Source organism: Protopterus annectens, chromosome 15.part0 (assembly GCF_019279795.1).
Source record: "Protopterus annectens isolate FY-2018-M chromosome 15.part0, PAN1.0, whole genome shotgun sequence".
Taxonomy (NCBI): Eukaryota; Metazoa; Chordata; order Ceratodontiformes; family Protopteridae; genus Protopterus; species Protopterus annectens.
The window spans coordinates 141018606-141039089 of NC_056749.1; the positions used below are offsets into that span (position 1 = coordinate 141018606).

The 20484-nt window shown below is 37.5% G+C and overlaps 1 protein-coding gene across 2 annotated transcripts in view; it reads left to right on the forward strand.

Annotated features, from left to right (window-relative positions):
• Window positions 1–20484, forward strand: part of DIAPH2 (diaphanous related formin 2) — a 5354951-nt gene that overhangs the window by 2543375 nt on the left and 2791092 nt on the right. The window lies entirely within an intron of this gene.

The following is a 20484-nucleotide window of genomic DNA, read 5'->3' on the forward strand; positions in this document are numbered from 1 at the left end:
AGTTTCCTCCTGAAAGAGTGCTTTTGTAGTAGCAAAAAAGACTTTACTGTGTACTGTACACCACTAATATTTTATGTTGCTTAGACTCAATTGCCTTTAACTCTTGCAAATAAATAACAAGAATAAAGTCACATGCAGTATTGCTTCTACCACCAACATCACATATTCAGAAAATATGGGAGCTTTCCCACATTATTTGTGTCTTTAATACAGTCATCTTCTGCATTTATTGTGTTACATGAACAGGACTGAGGTTGCATATGGTGGATGGTATAAAGTATTATGATACAGCAGCTAAGTTATGTTGTATTGGTAATTAGCAATGATGTACAGGTACTAAAAGTCCATCTGGTCTTCTGTCCTACTCCTTAGAGGTATCACTAATAGCTGTAAATAGAAAAATTGAGACTAATCACTTAAGATCATCCAGCTTATTACTACTACGTTTCATGTGTTGTGCTTACTGTTTAAGGTCACAATTTAGCATTCAGGGTGGGTGGGTTTGTACGTGTATGTATGTACATGTTTCGGGCAGTGGTTTGTGTGTGTGTGTGTGCTTGTGTGTATGTGTGTATATTTAAGGAGCTGAAATATTTTGCCATAACCATATGTTTTCAGAAAAACATACTTTACTTGGTCAAAGTTAAACAATTGGAGATGTTTCTCAGTAACAAAGTTGTCATTCTGGGTTTGTGGGATGGAAAGTACTGGAATACTTCACTTAAAAAAAATCTTCACATCTTGTATTTGTAGACAACTTCTTTTCACACTCAAGTTATTTTCTGGAGACAACCATTGTCCACACAATGAAATGAAATGATTCCATCCATCCACAACACCTTTTTCCCATTTTTGCTCATGGAGTCGGGGTGTCACTTCAACAGTGACATTCAAGCCAAGTTTTACAGCACCACATGGCAAGCCCTGCTGTGGTAGTTGTTCCACACCACACTTACACCTATGGCCAATTTAGATTGTCCAATCCTACTGCTGCTTGTCTTTGGAATGTGGGTGGAAACCAGAAAACTCAGAGGACACGTACGCTAATGCACAGAAGATATGCAGTCTCTGCCGAGAAGGCTGAGAATTGAACCAGGGAACCTTTTGCTGTAAAGCAACAATGCTATCCACTGCACCACTAATGAAATTATTTTGTGGTATTTAGAAAAAAAGTGACACGTGTTTTGGCTTCCCCAATTGTTCTATTATGTTTTCACAGCATAACTACTGCATTTTTTTTTCATTTAGAATTTAGAATCTGATACCTCACAGAATTCTACCAGACAGTAGTTAAAAGCAGGCACACACTTCTTTTTTTAATCAACGTGGAAATGCATATTGTACAGCAAGAAGAAGAGGCTTGATTGTTGGTGAAAGGAAGGCCACATTAAAAGTCATCCAAAATGTACTGTTACAATTGTTTCAATATTAGAAGTAAGGCGTTATTTATGTGCGAAAATTGTTGTTGGGTATTTGAAATGTTAAGATGGAAAAAATAAACCAAGAATTGTGAATTGTAATAATTCAAAATACATATCTTTCCTTTCCTGTGAAATAAATATCATATTAAATAGAGAACTCTAGTCACTATGTAGAGAGAGTGAGAGAATCCCTCTAATTCTTTGCTGGATTGCTAATTTTCTTGAAGTACGCATTGAGATGGTTTTCCATTCCAAGAATAAAAATGGAAGTTTATTTTTAGATGAGCAAATTTAACTTTGAGGGTTTCTTCAAAACCCTTTTTTCAAGTGATACAGAACTTAGGTTTCAATCCAGAAAATCAGTTTTGAAGTTAGCATCTGAATAGTTCAGCACTGGTGAGAGAAGAGTTTGATTATTGAAATCCTAAGTGCTGCTTAACATAAGGAGCCTGAATGCTCAGCAAGGAAATGTGGTGATTGGTTAAGCAGGTGGGTGAATAAAGGTAATCTCTGTACCTACTGAAATAGGCTGTTCATTAGCAAAATCCTCTTCCCTGTTTAGCATACGGAGCCTGATTGGTCAGGCAAGGGAGTATAATGATTGGCTAATTCACCCACCTAGGTAATCTAGTAATCTTTCAGTGGACTTAATGAAACAGAGCATTTATTGGTGCATGCAAGATTTTTTTTTTTTTGTGATTGAGTTATTGGCAGAAAAAAGCTAGATCTGATTGGTGAGTGGACACTTGAATGTTGAATTGTGTTTGGGTAGAAGGAATACCAGCATTTGTTACCTATTCATAATGTTTTACAAAAATGTTAACATAGCTCCTTCTACTTGAACTAAAATGCTGTGTGCAGGAATTGTAAATAAAAGAACTGTGAGCTCACTTTTACTGAACTGATAAGGAAATACAAACTGTATTTGAAGTTGCGATGATACATTAAACACAGTTTAAAAGCATTAATTTAAAACAATCAAAGATGGATAATACTACATCTATAGAAACAAAGGAAGTACAGTTCACTACATTTGTCTGACTGGCTTCATCAGATCTACCATAGGCATCACAAAAAGAGATATAAAGACTATAAAAAATTAAACAAAAATCATAAAACAAATACATTCAAAATTAGTAGAAGTCCTTCTGGTTCAGTTTTCTAAGGGTAAGTACACTTCATATGGAGCAGGCTGGTTAAGGCCCAGTGGGTTAGAAGCATTGATAATCCATTCAAGTTCTCCTTTCTCAAGTTTAGCTTCATTTGCTGATACCTTGGGTTGCATTTTGGATGTGGTCAGTTACGTGGAAGGTAAACTTTGTATGTCCCATTGAGTTGAGAGTAGGTTGGGTGATTCATTTTGACCTGTGCCTGATTGTGATGTCAAAGCTAACTCATGTATTTCTTCTTTTAAATACCTTTTATTAAATTTTAAAAGTTAAAATTGTACAGATCAAACAATTGCAAATAAAACATAAAACTATTTAAGTCCACAACAAAATTAGAATAGTAAACAGCCATTTATATTTTTCTAATAAGTCATTTGGTTTTTGCCAGTATTAACTTTGATGCATAATATTAGATGTTCTCATTTTTTTAAAGTTGACAGTTCTTTCTTACATACATCTTTAGCTAAGAAAATAAAATCAGTGAAAGGTAAAGCAGTTTTACATTTCCAATTTTTAGTAACCACTTTTCTTGCTATGGTTAAGATGGACCAAAGGAGAGACACCTGTGATCTAGGGATAGCATCTGGTATTGGAGCATTGAAAAAAATTAGTGAGCTGGATGTAATACATTTATATAACCGGAAGGCTAGAGAGATGTCTTTAAATTCATTCCAGAAAGGTAAAACCATTTTGCATTCTTTCATCATATTAATCCAGTCTGCGATTGAGCCACCATTACATCTCCAGCACTTAATTTTTTTCAGGTTTATAAATTAATTCAATTTTGTTAGGGGTAAAAATAGTCTATAAGGAAATTTCCAACTGTAGATTTTCCAATAAAGGGAAGATGTAGTTGTTCAACTAGAGTTTAGGATAATTTTTTAACCTTTAACAGAAAAGTCACTCTCATTTATCTTTAAGGAATAACTCCAAAAAGATGAATTTTTGGTTGTATATTCTACTATTCTACTGTTAAGATCTTATATATGCTGTGGATAAATATGATTTGTTTTTATATAGCCTACTATTAATATTAAAAATTCCAAAAATTTAAGAATATGTTTTTCCTGATAATCTATAAAGATTTTTTTTATTATTCACATATTTATTGCAACTATGGATGCTCAACCAAGCATTCTTTTCTGAGTATTTTGCAAGAAGAAGATCAGCAGTGTACACTTTATTTCTGTTTAAGATTTGCTGCCAAAGTAATAAATTAATTTCCTTAGGTTCTAACAAATTAGTTGTATTAAATGTCTCTAAACAACCGCAAGTATTGGGTATAGGAAAAAATAGGAAAAGTACGTCTTTAAACTATATAATTATAATTTATAAATGTCTTAAATGTATGTATAATATAATCTACAAAATAGGATAGATATTAGTCTTCTTATCATTTGTACAGTAATGTTTTAAGATCCAGTAAAATTTATTTACTCCAAATAAAATGAGGGATTAAATTGTGTTCATTATTTTGAATTAATCTTTCATATATGGATTTGCAATTAGATTGATAAAAGTTTAACCATAATGATATGTTTAAAATTGTAGATTTTGCATATAATTCACTATTTGGGAAAGCCATACCACCACCCTCCCAAACTTTGCTGTGCCAATCAAAGGATATTCTCAGTTTATTAGGAAACCATAAAAATTTAATAAGATTAGAATTTAACTTATTGAATTTTATTTTGGTGGGAAGAAAAATGAATGACTATTTATACAATAATATTTTTGGTAGAATAATCATTTTTATCAAAGTAAGTTGATAAGCCATGGTGGTGCAGCGGTAGCATTGTTGCCTCAGAGCAAGAGGTTCTCCCATTCGATTCTCGGCTGGAGCGCATTCTGTGTGGAGTCTGCATGTCCTCACTGTGGTTGAGTGGCATTCGAAAGATGTGTGAATGGGCATGCCTTCATTGAAGGTTGGGTGTTGGGCTGGCACCTCAGCACCATAAAAACCTACTGCTAGTCATTAGCGGACAAAGAGGATGAGCATGCTTATATGACCAACAAATTCCCAATAGTTTCGAACATTTTTTGGAATTCCCAAAATTCATAAGGGGTTGAAAGATCCACAATTTGGACCAATTGTAGATGGGAAGTATTCTAAAACTTGTTTTATAGGAAATCTTTGGACCATAAATAAAGGTGGGTCTAAAAAGTTTTTCCTATATTTGTAAAGATTCGTGGGAGTTTCTAGACAAGTTTGGTCGTATTAAAGTGGATGCTAATATGTATTTAGTTACTATTGATGTCGGTAGTCTTTTCACTGTGATCCCACATAAGGAGGGGGCTAGTGTGGTTAGAAGCCCAGTTTTTAGAAACTGGTTCATTTGATCAAGACACTATTAATGTGTATGTAACACTTATGGAAGTTGTTCTTAAAAACAACTATCTGTCTTTTGAGGGTCAATACTATAGGCAAAGGATGGAGTTTGCCATGGGGCAGCAAATTACATTGTCATATTGGGAGCAACCGTTTGTTTTTCAAAGTGTATATAAATCCAACATATCATTTTACACAAGATTTTTGGACTATTTGTTCATTATTTGGAAAGGTATTGAGGCAGAGTTGGAGCAATTTTACTCCTGTATTACTCCTATATTAACAGCACAGTTGAGCCCGCAGTGATGGTGCTGCGGTAGCGTTGTCTCCTCACAGTAAAATGCTGTCCAGTTCGATTCTCAGCTAGAGTGTCTTCTGCGTGGAGACATGCGTTGATGGGTGTACCTCCGTTGAAGGATGTGCATCAGGGCTGGTAACTCGGCATGTAAAAATCAACTATCAATCGTTAGCGGACCGGAGTTCCGCTGTGGCGACCCCTAACTGGGAAAAGCCAAAAGACACAACAACAACAGCACAGTTGCATTTTTAAATTTTACGCACCAGCACAGTAGAAAAAACATAGTTTATTTGTATGTTGAACTATTTATTACTGATGGTTACAGTTTAGGTTCTAATATCCATAGGAAACAGACCTTTTCAAATTCTTACTTGGGGTACACTAGTGCGTACCCCTCGTTTAAAAAAAAATCCATAGAGAAAGGCCAATTGGTCAGAGCAGCCAGGATGGTTAGCTCGGACACAACATTTTTGGAAGAAGTAGAGTTTATTTTAAAAATGTTTAGAGCAAGTGGTTACCCTGAGACTTTTTTAGAAAAAGTAAGTCAAGAAGTCAGGGATGAAAGAAACAATGGTTGTTATAAGCCAATTCTGGTTTATGGTAAGGAAAATAAGACCGCGCAGAATGAAAAATCAGACCTTAACATGGATTTGGGATTTTGGGATTTATAGTTTGCTTTAATCAGGATGTAGGTAGGATAGTTGATACCATTCATAATAACTGGGATATATTGCAATTTGATTCCAATATAGCCCAAAGAGTGGGTGGAGCACCAAAAAATAATTTATAAAAGAGATAGATCATTCAAGGAAATTTTTGAAGGGATTATGAACTATAAAGAAATTGACAAGAGTAGAGCAAAAGGGAACTATAATTGCTGTACAGCCAATGTGGTTTATCTGGCTAAGTGTTTAAAATGTCCAACATTTTATGTAGGAAAGTCCTCAAGACAGTTTAAAAACCGAATAGGGGGGAACACCTATTGGATATTAAACACAAGAGGTTGACCAACGCGCTAGCCAGATGTATAAACCAGTATAGCGAGCATGTTTTTAAATTCTTGGTGGTTCAGCATTTGCCAAAAGACCCACAGGGGAAAGATGCTTGGATGTCCATCTGGACATCTGTGAACTAAGATGGCAACTTAGACTGGATGTAGCTAATTGTCCAGGAATTAACGAAGCCATCAGCATCTCTAGTATACTAAAGTTAAGACATATTTTGGGATAAATCTTCTGTGGGTAATATACCTGGGGTGTGGTGGAACAAAACAAAATGTAATAAAGATTAAAAAATATTTAATAGGGAATTTTACATACAGTTTTGCTTTAGGATAATAGATTTTTCACCATGGCTCTCAAATTGTATATTTTATTTTATTTTATTATATTTTCTTTTTTTTATTTTTTAATTGAGTGTTATGTGATGAATATGAGGTATGTTGCTAGATATGGGCAATTGGTATGCATCTAAAGAATAGGGTTTTAATTGCATACATATGTTGAAATATACTTTTCAAAACACACATTCCTTGGTAATATGAAATTGATATGTATATTAATATTTGGTTTTTGGTATTAATTACTTTTATTTTTATATAGAGCTTATAGGGATTGGCCTTTTTAATGTGTATTAGGCATTTTAAATGGGTGGACCACTTTAAGGTCTAATTTGTAATTTAATGAAGGTTTATTATATAAGGCTGGGTGTTAAGGGTTCTTTATGTGGATGTTTTTAAACTTGTTCTGAGGAAGTCCTGTTTTATGTGAAGGGAAGAAAGCGCTAAACTGTTGAATAAATATTTTTGATTCACTGTCCGAGTGACTGGCTCTACATTTCTGGAATAGTTCTACAGTTCCTTTCCTATCTTTGTGTGGGACATTAATAGAACTTGTTGGCAGGACAGATTTGTGTCCCAACAACTTTCCCATCTGTGGAATAGACTTCTTCTCCATGTCAAGCAGTGTACCTCACTAGCCCTCTTTAAGAGGAATGTGGACGACTGGAATGGTTAACAGAAAATATACCCCTGGGATCCCACTTGTGTCACTGCTGGACCGGGAAACTGGGTGCTGACTTTGTGGGAACATGGGTGAAATTCTTGGCTAGACTTATAAGGACCTCCAGACCAACAGCCTAGTATCGTCCTATGAACCTATTATAACAGCAATGTTATAACTTTGCTGCACTCATGAGGTTAAAGTGGAGCTTTTTGCAAGTATAAAAATGATTGTCTTGAAATATTTACAAATTTGTGAATATTTGCTTGAAGCATTGATAAAATCCTTAATTGTAATTGCATATTCATGCTCTCAAATCCTCTGTTTTTACTGTTTTCCCATTCTACCATTGTAGAATGCTTCACGTGGAAGGCTTAGCAGTACCATCCACTGATTTGACAACTGAAGCTGTCTTTGACCGCTACAGCTAATAACCCGCGGGTGCCCTTGTACAGTAATGCAAGCAGTGACACTGTTTAATTTACACTGCTTGCAGGAACCACGGTTAATCGCATTCTTCGAGTGCCAATATCGTTTTTCTTATTCCATCATTTTCAAGTTTTTCTTTTATTTTTCAGCCCCCTCCCTCCAAAAAAAAAGTATTTCCCCTAAAAAAATAAATAAATAAAATTAGCAGTGATGCTAATATCCCACTTTTTTCTAATAATATAATATTTTTTGTTTGCAATAGTTTGTTCAATATGGTGAAATTATTGCATTTGTAAATTCCTTTTCGTTACATATTTGAAACCTCTCCACATTGGATATATTAACTGGATTAGAAAGAATGGGGGGAGCTACCTTCAAGTCAGCATTTCTTACACTGGATTACTCATTCCCTCCAGCAGAGCTCTTTTGAGTGCCTACCTTTAACTCCCAGTGGGCGTGGCTTCAGCCTTTAAAAAATTAAGTTATCACCTTACAGTTCTAACAAATACTTATTGACAGAGGTCATATATCAACACAATTGTGTTTGCCATCATATAGGCTTTAAGATAAAATATTCTGATGCCTTGTGTGTAGCATGGTTTTGGAATTATTAATGCAAATATGAACAGGCAATATTTGACGCCTGGAGGAGCAGTAGGAGGCAACTGCAGAAACGCCTGGAGATGTCACTCGGCTCTAACTCATCAGGATATCCCCTCTTATAAAACATTTCAGCTACTTTCCTTACTTCAGCCTGGAATATTTCAACCTCAGACATCAGTGTTGAGTGTCGAACTGTCCTTAAATCAAGCCCTTCTTCTGCCAAAGCAGATTATTGGGGTCAATTCAATTTATTCTCATTGTAAATTACATTGTATAGCACCGGAAAGAAGCAGAATTGATGCTCTAATTCCTTTCCACATGATATAATCACAATAGTAATCAAACTGAAATCCATCTGTTTTCATTACAGTTAAAATTTAAAAGCTTGAGAACTTCATCTCAACACTGCTAGTACCAAAGCTGTGCTATTGTTAAACATCAGCCAAAATTGTCATTTTAATATCCCTGCCCTCTTGAGTTGAGAGACAAACTCCAGTACTTCTGTTGCTTCAAATAACCACCTTCCCTTATCCTCTTTAGGGATGTCATCAGACGAGGAAGGAACCTCATCTAAAATGTTTGGTCTCATTATTAATATGCAGTTACAGTTCAACCAATATGTAAATAAAGCTGCATCCACAACCAGACAAAAGCTGCAAAGGGTTTTTAGGGGCAGGTTATTTCTGTCACATGGTGTGAATGCTGTACTTTTAATACTACATTCTCTGCATCTTCAAACTAACTTACAATCCCACGTACTCTTAAAACTTGAGTTGGTTTACAGCAGGGTGGTCTAGTCTTCTGCCAGACATCACAGTACATCTCTCATAAGTTCATAGGTGTGTACTAGGCTAATGGCCCTAGAGCCTTTAAAAGCCTAGCCCATAGGAATACCCTGGCATCATGCCACCCAACCTTAGTTCCCAGTGCCTCTGTTGAGTAGAGCCACTGGAGTGTTCCCAGGGATGAATTCTCTATTTCCCATCCACTCATCAAGATTTCTCTTGAAGAGGGCCAATGAGGTGCTCTGACATGTATGGGAAGTCTATTCCATAGCATGGACAGTCTCTGGGTTATGAACCTGTCCCTCCAGCACTTTCTGTTGATTGTGGTAAAGAGGTTGAGGTCTCTGGAGCATGTGGTGCGGAGGAATTGGGATTTCTTTAGCTGTAGCATTTCTAACAGAGCTGGGTCAGACATGGCTTGGTAAGTCAAGCAGATATCGCCTCTAAGCAGGCGATATGAAACAGAGAATAGTTGGAGTTTTTTGTGTCTGTCCATATAGGACAAATGTTTAAGGCCTAAGATCCTCTTTGTGAGGTACTTTTGCAGCCAAGATCCTCTTTGTGAGGTACTTTTGCAGCCAGTCCAGTTGTTATAGGTGTCTAGTGAGGTACATGCCAAATGGGACATTGTACTCGATGATTGGCCTGATGAGGGAAGAGTAGAGGGAGACAATGACCTCTTTCTTCCTGGATGAAAAACCCTTAGTAATGAGGTGTGCCACATAGAAGGACTTTCAGTGCTTTAGCTCTTTGTAGCTTCAAACGGCTAGCAACTATATCCGGTAGTTAATATGCTTTCATTTTTGATTTAGCTTTAGTTGCCTTGACTGGGACATGTGCTACATTCTGTGTTTGCAATAAATTCAGCCAGTTCTATTTGATAAAGACTCATTTTTCAATTGCTGCTTTCTGTGATGTGTAGATTTTTTGAGATGATCCACAAATATTACTGCATCACCATACTACTATTACTGCATCACCATACTACTATTACTGCATCACCATACTACTATTACTGCATCACCATACTACTATTACTGCATCACCATACTACTATTACTGCATCACCATACTACTATTACTGCATCACCATACTACTATTACTGCATCACCATACTACTATTACTGCATCACCATACTACTATTACTGCATCACCATACTACTGTTACTGCATCACCATACTACTGTTACTGCATCACCATACTACTATTACTGCATCACCATACTACTATTACTGCATCACCATACTACTATTACTGCATCACCATACTACTATTTTGTATATGTATGTTCCTCTAGCGCCACTGTTATTGACCTGCAGAATGTTCTTGAAGTTGCAGAGGCAGCCCTTCCCGAAATGTTTTTTATCCTGGGAGGATTTGGACCTCCAAAGCTTAGGGAGAATTTATTCTTCTGAAATTGAGACTTCCAGCACAAAGCATGATCTGAAAGGAAGGATATCAGAGTCTTGAAAGAAATTATTGGGTAGGAAGATTCTTTTGGTTGGGGCTGTGTAAACCGAATGGTAGTTCTGTGACACCTGCAGTCTGTGCAAGAGCAGGCGGAATTGCTCCACATACTATGTTGGCCAAATTTAGTGGTCTTCCCTCTGATAAATTGTTCAGCTGCAGGCAGACATGCCCCAAATTATAGATTTTGATATCTTTTGGTTCCTTATTCCTCTTTTCCAGGATAGACAGACATTTTTACATATTGTGAGACTGCATTTGATATCGTTATCCTAAAACTTATGAAAAAGTATCAACATGCTCTCCCTGCTCTGCGGTGGTTTTAGCTTTTTGATTCTTTCCCAACCTGTCAGTAACTTGTTGATTTATACTGGCCCTGCTCCTTCCCCTGCATATCAAGAGTTACAAATTTATCTTGCTGTGGTTTCATAAAGGTGACCTGACTTTAGATAATTTGATGAAAGTTAAAATGGGTGCTTGTCCATATTAATTGTTCTTATGCCCTCTGATTAGATTCTTATTTTGTGTTTTTGCTAATAAGATGCATTATTTTGCACTAGTTTGCACAGAAGCAATGTTGCCACACACTACACAGATCCTCTGCTTTTCCAAATTTTTAATATTGCATATTTCGCCTTCTCTAGTGACCCTTTTGCATATCTTGAATCGTCTGAGTAGAGGCTCCTGTGCAGTGTCACTGATCTGGACATTGAAGAGAACTGGGTCAGTCATGCATCATTTTTTCTCACTGTTCTTTATACACACACACACACACACACACACCTTAGAAGAAGATTGGCAGCCATTCTCAGTCTCTTTATAGGTGGTGTAAATTGATGTGTTGCCATGTTTCAGCTCTTAACTAGATTGCCGTTCCGACTGCAATAATTTTTTTTTCATTCTCTATAGCTCTAGGCGATCAAAAACAGTACTGTTAATTATTTGGTTGACTGACTGCCTGATTTTTATTAACCAGGAGAACCAATGAAACCATGAATTTTGCCATCCCCGAGGCAGCAAGCCTTTCTATAACACAAAAAACAAATTGTGAAGAACAAAAATCTACGGTAATTCTCAGAAGAACTGGTAGCAAAGGTTACACTGAAATGCTTAGTGAAAGGACTAAAATTGAAGAAGAAAAAAGGTAGCTAACTGTGTCAGGTAAAGCAGTAGGTCATAGGAAAGACAAACAGAATAACAGAAGCAAAACAAAAGAAAGACAGCAAAATCATTTAAAGGTCATGACCCCTATACAGGTACGTCACCATTTGCAGCACAGTGAGAGGAAGACATGCTGTATGTATTCAGCAGAAGCAGTCTGGAAAGGCAGTATTGTTTCTAAGTCCTTTCACAGAATAAAATGTTCTGAAAAGATGTGAAAGCAAAAGTTAACAGCACTGATGTAAGTAAAGCATCGCATTTAAATTACCAAGGCCTGTCTATCAGAAGTGAGAGACCATATAACAGGTGTCTCAACATTTCGAAAAAGAAACTGTGATTCATGCAGGAAAACAGTGAATTTTAAAGCTCATTGTTGCTCCTATCAGGCATTTATGCATGGGTAATTCACCCCCTCACAACTTACATATAGTGAGATTGTAGTACCTTGGAGTGCAGAGAAATACTCCAGGGTCCTGTAACCTTGTGCTTGGTATATATTTATCAACATTCACATTTTTAGTTTAGTTACTCTGAGGAATGCAGCTCTGCTGAGCCAAGCTGTAAATTGCTGACTCCTTATGATTAGGACATGAACAGGTGTGCTTTGTCTTATCATGACTCCATATGTGGGAGAAAGGCAAACAGAGGAAATGTGACTGAAGTAAATGAACATTGCTGCTCATGTAATGGACAGGGTGACTGATAACCCAGGGCAACTTGTCGGATGGTTATGCCATACATATATGATAGAAATATTAGGTTAGGTGATCAAAGCTGTAAAGGTTGTAGGTGAATTACCTGGAAATGTGTTCATATGTTGCTGCTTGAGTTGAACAATGCCTGATTATAGGTGGTTACTAGACTAATGGCCCTAGGGCCCTTACAAGCCTAGCCAAGTAAAACTCCTGTTCCCAAGAATATCAAGGCATTAAGCAGAACAAAGTCAACAACTACTTCCCCTGTCCAAGAGGGACACAGGTGAAACGCCAGGGGTGAATTTGCTTTTTCCCATCCAATCATTCAAATTACACCTAAATAGAGTCAGCAAGGAGCTTTGCTTCACCTGAATTGCAAGCCTGTTCCAGAGGAGAGGTAACCTCTGTGAGACTTATCTGTCTCACCAGCAAGTCCTGTTGATGTCACATACTATGTTGAGTTCCCTAAATGGAGTTTATCTTATACCATTTGATTTATGAATGTGTAGGATTTTCATTAGAACAGGATGTGAGATTGCTTTATATGGAAGGCAGGGGTCACCTCTGAGTAGTTTGTAAGACACAGAGTATAGCGACAGTGATGTCAAACTGTCAACATCTGTCATATGCTGAAGACCCTGAATTTTCTTTGTAGGAAACCTTTGAGGTCTTTCCAGTTTTTGCATGTGCCTGGTAAAGTAAATATCAAATGTAGCATTGTAGTCTATTATTGGCCTGATGAGTGAGGAGTTCCTCTTCTGTTCTGGATGCATTGCTGTTACTTGTGTGGTAGGAGACATAGAAAGCCTTTCTAACCACTGTGGAGATGTGGTGTTCAAAGGAAAGGTTGCTGTCAACTTGTGTGCCCACATCTTTCACCACTGATTGTGTGTTTAGGGTATTGTTATTAATGTGGTAATATGCAGGGAGGGCACCCTTGCTGAAGGGGATAATAATGCATTTTTTTGCATTGAGTTTTAGCCCATGACTTTGGCACCAGTTGTTTGTCTGTGTAAGTCCTCTTGTAGAATGTTGACATTGTTTGGGGACTTGATGACTGCACCCAGTTTGCAATCATCAGGAAACTTTGTCAGTCATAAGCATTTTGTTTTACCCTGTACATCCAAGAAGTAAATTTCAAACAATAGGGGCCCCAGCACAGATCCCTGTGTAGCACCACTGGTTCCGGGTTTGCTGGTGGAGATAGTCACCTGTTTTGACTGTGTGCTTTCTATCAGTGAGCCAGTTTGCAACCCACCTATCAGTATACAGGTTGATCTCCACTCTTTTTAATTTCTCCAAATCTTTTGGGTTTCTAATACTATGAGAGGAATGGACCCCATTTCTAAGTCAAAGTACGATTAAAGTTCATGAAATTAGTATTGTTTCCGTCTTTAATGTCAGACAAAAGTGCTCTTCGCAGCACCTGGAAAGTAATGACTCCTTTTGCAGTTCATATGGGGTTAGACTGATTAGTAGCATATCTAAATATGATTGTAGATTCTTTTCTATAAGACCAGTTGCTCCTATTATTATTGGAACTGTCAGATCTCCACCTGGGTGAGTTTATCAATAATGCCCGAGTGGGGAATAGTGTCAAAGGCCTTGGCCAGGTCCAGGTAGGCCATATGCATGGATTTGCCTTTATCCAGGGCTTTAGTGACTATCTCAAAGAAGTCCACCAAGTTCAAGAGGCAGAATCTCCCTTTAATGAAGCCAAACTGGGTCTGGTCAAGCATTTTGAGGTCTCATATAATTTTGTTGATAAGGTCTCTGATTATTCTTTCCATAGCCTTGCAGATTAGGCTGGTCAGGCTTATGGGTCTATAGTTCCCAGGGTCTGTGGAGGCACCTCCTTTATGTAATGGGATGAAGGTTGCTGTTTCCCATTCAGCTGGAGCAAAACCAGTGCTTAGATTGTAGTTAAAAGGAGTACCCAGTGGTGCAGCTAGTTCCTGTTTTAATCCATTTAGAATGCAGCCTAGGATATTATCAGGTGTCCTAGAGGCTGTATTTTTGGCTTTGGAGAGAGTGTTTATGACCTGCTCCTTGGAGTTACTAGGTGAAGGGCCGGTGGTAGGGATGCTTTGGGGGATATGTGGCGGTGATTGTGGGGGGGGCTGGGGGGGCTCACTGAACCTGTCAGCTAGCAGGTTCACTATTTCTTCTGGTTCCATATATGTGGTGCCATTAACAGCCAGTTCTGAACAGAGAGAGTTTTTCCTTTAAGGTTTCTGATGTAGCTAAAGAAGGACTTGTGGTTATCCTTAGCGAAGGAGTCTAATTTGGATTCATAGTTCGCTTTAGAATGACTTACAAGGTGTCTTATTTGATTGTTTAAGCCAGAGAGGGAATGCTTCCATTTCAGAGTCTGTTCCTTCCTGCTCTTGGACAGCAATTTCTTTCTCTTAGTGTATAACCTGTTAATGGCAGATGTCCTCCAGGCAGGCTTGTTCTTTCATGAAGATCTTGTTTTGATCCTGTCAGGTATGGATGAGTCAATACATTTGTATAGATGCTTATACAAGACATTGGTGTAAATCATAGGATAGTTGTCCATTCCATCAGTGTTAATGCCATCACGTATTTGGTTATAATTGGCTTTGGAGAAGTTTTGTAGTCTAGTTGTTGCTAATGGGGGGTGGGGGGTCAGATGTTATTGTTACTTCTAATGAGACTGATTTATGATCAGACCTCACTAAGGAGGACCATACACATGGGGTTGTGCAGTGATCACCCATGTTAGTGAGCACCAGATCCAGAATGTTTGGGCCCCCTATGGAGATGTCATCCAATTGGTCCAGGGCATTGGAGTTGACAGTGTCCAATAACCTTTAGACAAATGTGTTGGTACATGTATAATTTACCCAGTCTATGGATGGGTAGTTAGTCACCTAAAACCAGGGTGTTTGGTTGCATCTTTAGTGATTCAAGTAGATCCAAGTATGCAGTATGGGTATCTTGGTTCATGGAGGGGGTTGTATAACTGGCAGTAACTTGGAGAGGGGTCTTGCCTACCATCAATTGGACCTGGATTAGTTTAAAGGAAAAGTTTTGCTTAACCATTTTAGAAGTGTATTTATCTCTTGATATTAATATTCCACCTCCTTTATTTCTCACACTTTCACTTTGTGGTCTGAATGTATGGAAGGCATTGTAATCTGGTATGGCTTAATTGCTTTCCACAGCCTTAAACCAAGTTTCTGTGACTCCACAGATGTCAGCATCTTCTAAGGTGAGGGCTGCTTCCAGTGAGTGCAGTTTTAGGTTTAGACTCCTAGCATTTAGCAGCATAACCTTGAGGTTGAAGATTTTTTTACTTCAGGAATTTTGTTGTCGTGACATTGACTAAAAAAGGCAGTATGGGGGAGGCAAGACCCTTAGTCAGTAACTGAAATCCCAGAGGTGACAGATGAAGACCATCTCTGGCAAAGCAGCTTGATCTTCTACCATGTCATCTAAGGCTGATATGTACTAGATCCCCTTAGAGTGACACCAGAAGCTAAGCCAATTGTTGAAGTCAATCATTTTTTTGTTTATATTGTGGTATCATCTTGCTCCTCAAGGCTAAGAACGTACCTATCTGAGAAACATATTCTTAGAACTCAGTCATGTCTCTCTCCATATAGTCCAGTGAGGTACATCTCAAGTAATTCACACCAACGTGAACTATGAAGTCATAATGGTACTTGCTGTGGAGAGATTTGTGTGTGTGTGTGTGTGTGTGTGTGTGTGTGTGTGTGTGTGATCTGGTTGATCCTGGCACCTGACATACAGCTGAGTGTAATCTTCTCCTTGTCTAGCATGGTGAGTGGGACATCTGTATATCTCACTATAGAGTCACCTGCGAACAACAAATTTTGTTTAGATGCGCTTTGCTTTAGCGGGTTGTTTAGTGAGGCACTTATGCTTGTTGCTTTATGTGTATTGAGTGCTAATGTAGCAAGTGTGTTAAAGAAAGTTTAATAACGAGGTGAGAATGGGATGTAGCCTTATTGGTGAAAGCTGAGTGATGCTGCATACTGTTTGGAAAGAACGATGTGGTGTTTTGTAGACAACTTGATCATCTGTAGCAGCATCGGTAATCAAATAGTGGTTCGACAACTCTGAGGAAACGTCAGAAACATGAAATCTTACATTCATATAAAGAAGTGCAAGTTAACTCATGTAGCTGGTATCACCCAAGGAATGAATATACTACAAGGGAAGCAGGTAACAACAAGAGTAGAAAAGAAACAACCTTATCCGATTGCCTAAATGTTAAGGAAGTCATGTGACAAAGCCCCCAGAAGTGTTGATATTATTAGGCTGTGTACAAGAAGGTTTATTGAGTAGAAAGGTATTATGCATCATTAAAGGCAGTTTGTAGGACACTTGGAGTACTTTAGGAATTTTTTAAAACTCCAGTCTTTGTAATGGTGTAGACAGGAATCCTCAGGATAATAGCAGTTCTGAGAGGCCTCATGATTATACAGGAGCTGAATCAAAGGATATATAAACAGAACTTATTGAAACACAGAGATGTTTTCAAAAAATGAATGTGTACGTGTGAGGAAGAGGACAGCTGGAGATATACAGAAATGAAAAGATTCCTAAGGCAGTTGGTACGCCAAGGTAGTAAGTAGCACCTTGTATTAAAAGTGATTTGTATGATTCACCCACAACCTGTAGAGCATTGATAGGTTAGGGATAGTGACAGAACGTATTGATGCACTCAACAGATTGATTGATGAAACTGGTGTCTGAATGCATGAATTAATTCAAGATTTATTGTCCACACATAAGACAAATGTTGAGGATTTGGAAGTTTTATGCTCCGTGCTAAGATCTGCATCTTTTTTGATGATTAACTGCTGAGACTAGGCTGACCAAGGAGTTCTTCTGACCAATGCAAACTGTATTTCTGTGTGGGTCCTTATAAGAAGTCCATGCCAACTAGACAAGTCAGTCATTGAACAGCATCCACAGAACCTGTATTGCTTAGTTTACTTAGATAACGTCTTTGCTACTTTCTTGTGTGTGTACTGTGACAGCTACATGTAAATATTAATCTCCACACATTTCCTATTTAAATTTGCTCACTGAAAAAAATCTTATATTTTCACTTAAGAATCCTTCCATACTGTTCCCAGCATGTGACCAAAGCCCTACCACCCCATTGCTGTCCTCTGCATAAACTGAAAAGCACAATGACATTTATCTTCTACGCTTGATTTATGTCCACTGTATTCTGCTTTGGTCCCTCCCCTACATTATTTGCCCTGTCTGTAAGCCTTGTGGTTTTTGAGAAGAGAGAGTACTTTCTGTCCCCATAGAAGGACCAAGTTCATTCCTTCTAGACCTTATGATCTCATTTTTCTCTGCCATATGACTTGAACCCACCCTTTTGTATACATCTCACTCAGCCCCCTTGTGCTACTATCCTCCTTTGTAATGCTCAAATTAATTTTTAAAATTTCTCCTCATATCTTCCATCCTACCCCCTCATTTATTTAACCCCTTCTTTTTTTTATTTCAGGCTTTTCTCATTTGGCCATTTCTCTGGGGTGTACTGAGGGGAATTGTATTTCTAGGATGCATGCCATGTGATCAAACAATTACAACATTGAACCTCACTTCAGCGAGATGACAGCATCAAACGTCTTAATCATTGAAATCCAACATCAGCGAATCTGACCACACTGAATGGCAATAGTTGGGCAGCAGTTGCACGTAAATTGAAAAGAATATACATATTTACTCACTTCATGTTATACATAGCAAACGTAACAAGTAAGATGCTAACATAGCAGCTGTTGGCCAAGTATTGCTATTCAATGTGGTGAGATTCCCTGAGGATGGCGTTCAGTGATTGATGCTGTTTCTCTCTGAAGTGAGGTTCGATGTTTTAATTGTTTGATCATATGACATGGATCCTCTGTCTCCCAGCAGTTATCTCATAGAATGGGCAGAATTTGGTCTGTCTTGTATTCTTTGCTGGATTACACTTCATTGCACCAGATCTGAAATACCATTTCTTTCAAGATTTATTACTTTATAAAGTAAAAATGATTACATATACATGTTTTTTATTAATGTAAGACCTAGAATTTGTTTTCTTGCTCACATGAGAATACAGTTTAGGTCTACTCAGACACAGAAGACGTTGTTGTCATTTTCTCTGTCTTTTTGTAGCACTGATATTACAAAACCTTGACACGCAGTGTCAGCATGTGTTGTTGATAAAGATTATGAACTGCTTGGGTTAAATTAGGAAGTATATTGTTACTCCTAAAGGGTTTACTGGCAATCTCCAGTCAATGTTCTACCTTTACTCTGAAAGGGACATAAATGGAGTGGATGTGATTTTTGAAATAAGACGTATAAAATGATAGGACATGGTTTGTATCAAGCCTCAGAATTGATTAAAATCCTTTAAAATGAACAAGGTGAGATTGTGAATGGAGATATTGATAGTTCTTATTTTTATACCATATCTAGAGTTGAAATAAAACTTGACAAAACCATCATAAGGGATAAAGGAGTACAAAACCCTCAAATGGCCATTGAAGTCTATAATTCTTGGGCAGTTTCAAGTAATATGTGAACAGGTGTAACAAAAACATAAAGCCATGAGTCTTGGAAAGTTAAATTGATAGTTGTTATACTTCCAGTGGAGCAGAGTCAGAAAGAGTTGCAGTCTTTGAAGATAAGAGCTATTTCTGCTGAAAAACATTTAACTTTTAAGAACCAGAGTCTTGACTTTAAAAGTTGGGTTACAAAAATATTGGATTGTTTATTAATATTTGTTTAACCAGCGAATGAAAAAGTCTTGGTCCCTCTCGTTGTTGTCTTTTTAGTTATAGTTGTTTTCTTAGAGTTGTATTTTGGCTGCAATGCTGATTGTTCACTATTCATTAACATGCATTCATACATGTCAAAAATTTGTCTCATCTCCTTGTCTATTGTGCGCTCCTGGGGTCAGCTTGAAAATGGTCCAATGACATCAGTGTTCTACCCTTGTTATCAAATGAAAATGTATTGGTATGATCAGATAAAAATTAGAGAATAACACATTTTGGCATCCTAAAAATTCATGACAAAAGTAATTGTGTTAGAGATTTAACATAAAGAAAGACTGAAAATTCTGGGAATTTATTTCTCTTCATACTGTAGGCTTAGATCTCATCATGCTTGCATGTTTGCAAAGATCCATTCTTATTTTTAAGTTTATGATTAAGTGAATCTTAAATCCAGGATAAATTGATTCTAATTAAAATAAAATATGGTAAATAATCAGTTGGTTCATGAAAATAAGTTGTGAATCTTAGAATAAACTCTCCAACAAAATCATGCTCTTAGAAATTAATGAATCATTTAAAATAAGTTTAGATAAATTCTGAAGAAATTTAAAATATGGCATCTAGAGGTAAGTGCTAATGGACTTCTGTTCTTATCCTCTCATGTTGCTGCTGCTGACAAGGAAAGGGATACTATAGAGAGCTTTATTGGCATCATTTAAGTCTGTAAGTTATAGATGTAGGTAAGTATTTTGCTTTATAGGTTTGTAGGTGAGTACTAGGTGAGGTGTCTTTGCAGGCCATTTTAAGCATAGCCAACTTTTGTCTTTGTGGTTGAGTATCCCATTTGGGATTGGCCTTACCCATCCCATGGTCGATATAATTATTACCCCAAATGAAAATAACTGGGATCATACCATAGATAATTTAAGGGGAACCATGCATGGGATAAAGCATTTAGGAGTTGCCTCTGTCCATTAGCAGTACAGGGGCAGACCTGGGCTAAGTTTCTCTTTCCCCTCCATAGATCCCAGTTGTGCTTAAATACAAACAGGGATGATCTTTGTTTTATGTAGATGAGGAGGGTGTTCCAGAGCAGCAATAACCTCTGCATAATATGTCTGCCCTTCCAAATTGTTCTGTTGATGTTGCAGAAGAGGTTTAGATCCCTAGACAGAGTATTTTTGATGCCACTGGAGTTGCAGATGCGCAGTAAATCCATCAGTGCTCAGTGGATCCCTTGTACGCCAAACATACGTCACTTCTTAGCAAGTGTGTAGGATAATGACTATAGTGACAGGGTCCATGTAGAATATCTTGTTTTTTCCTTATGTCATTTTAGTGA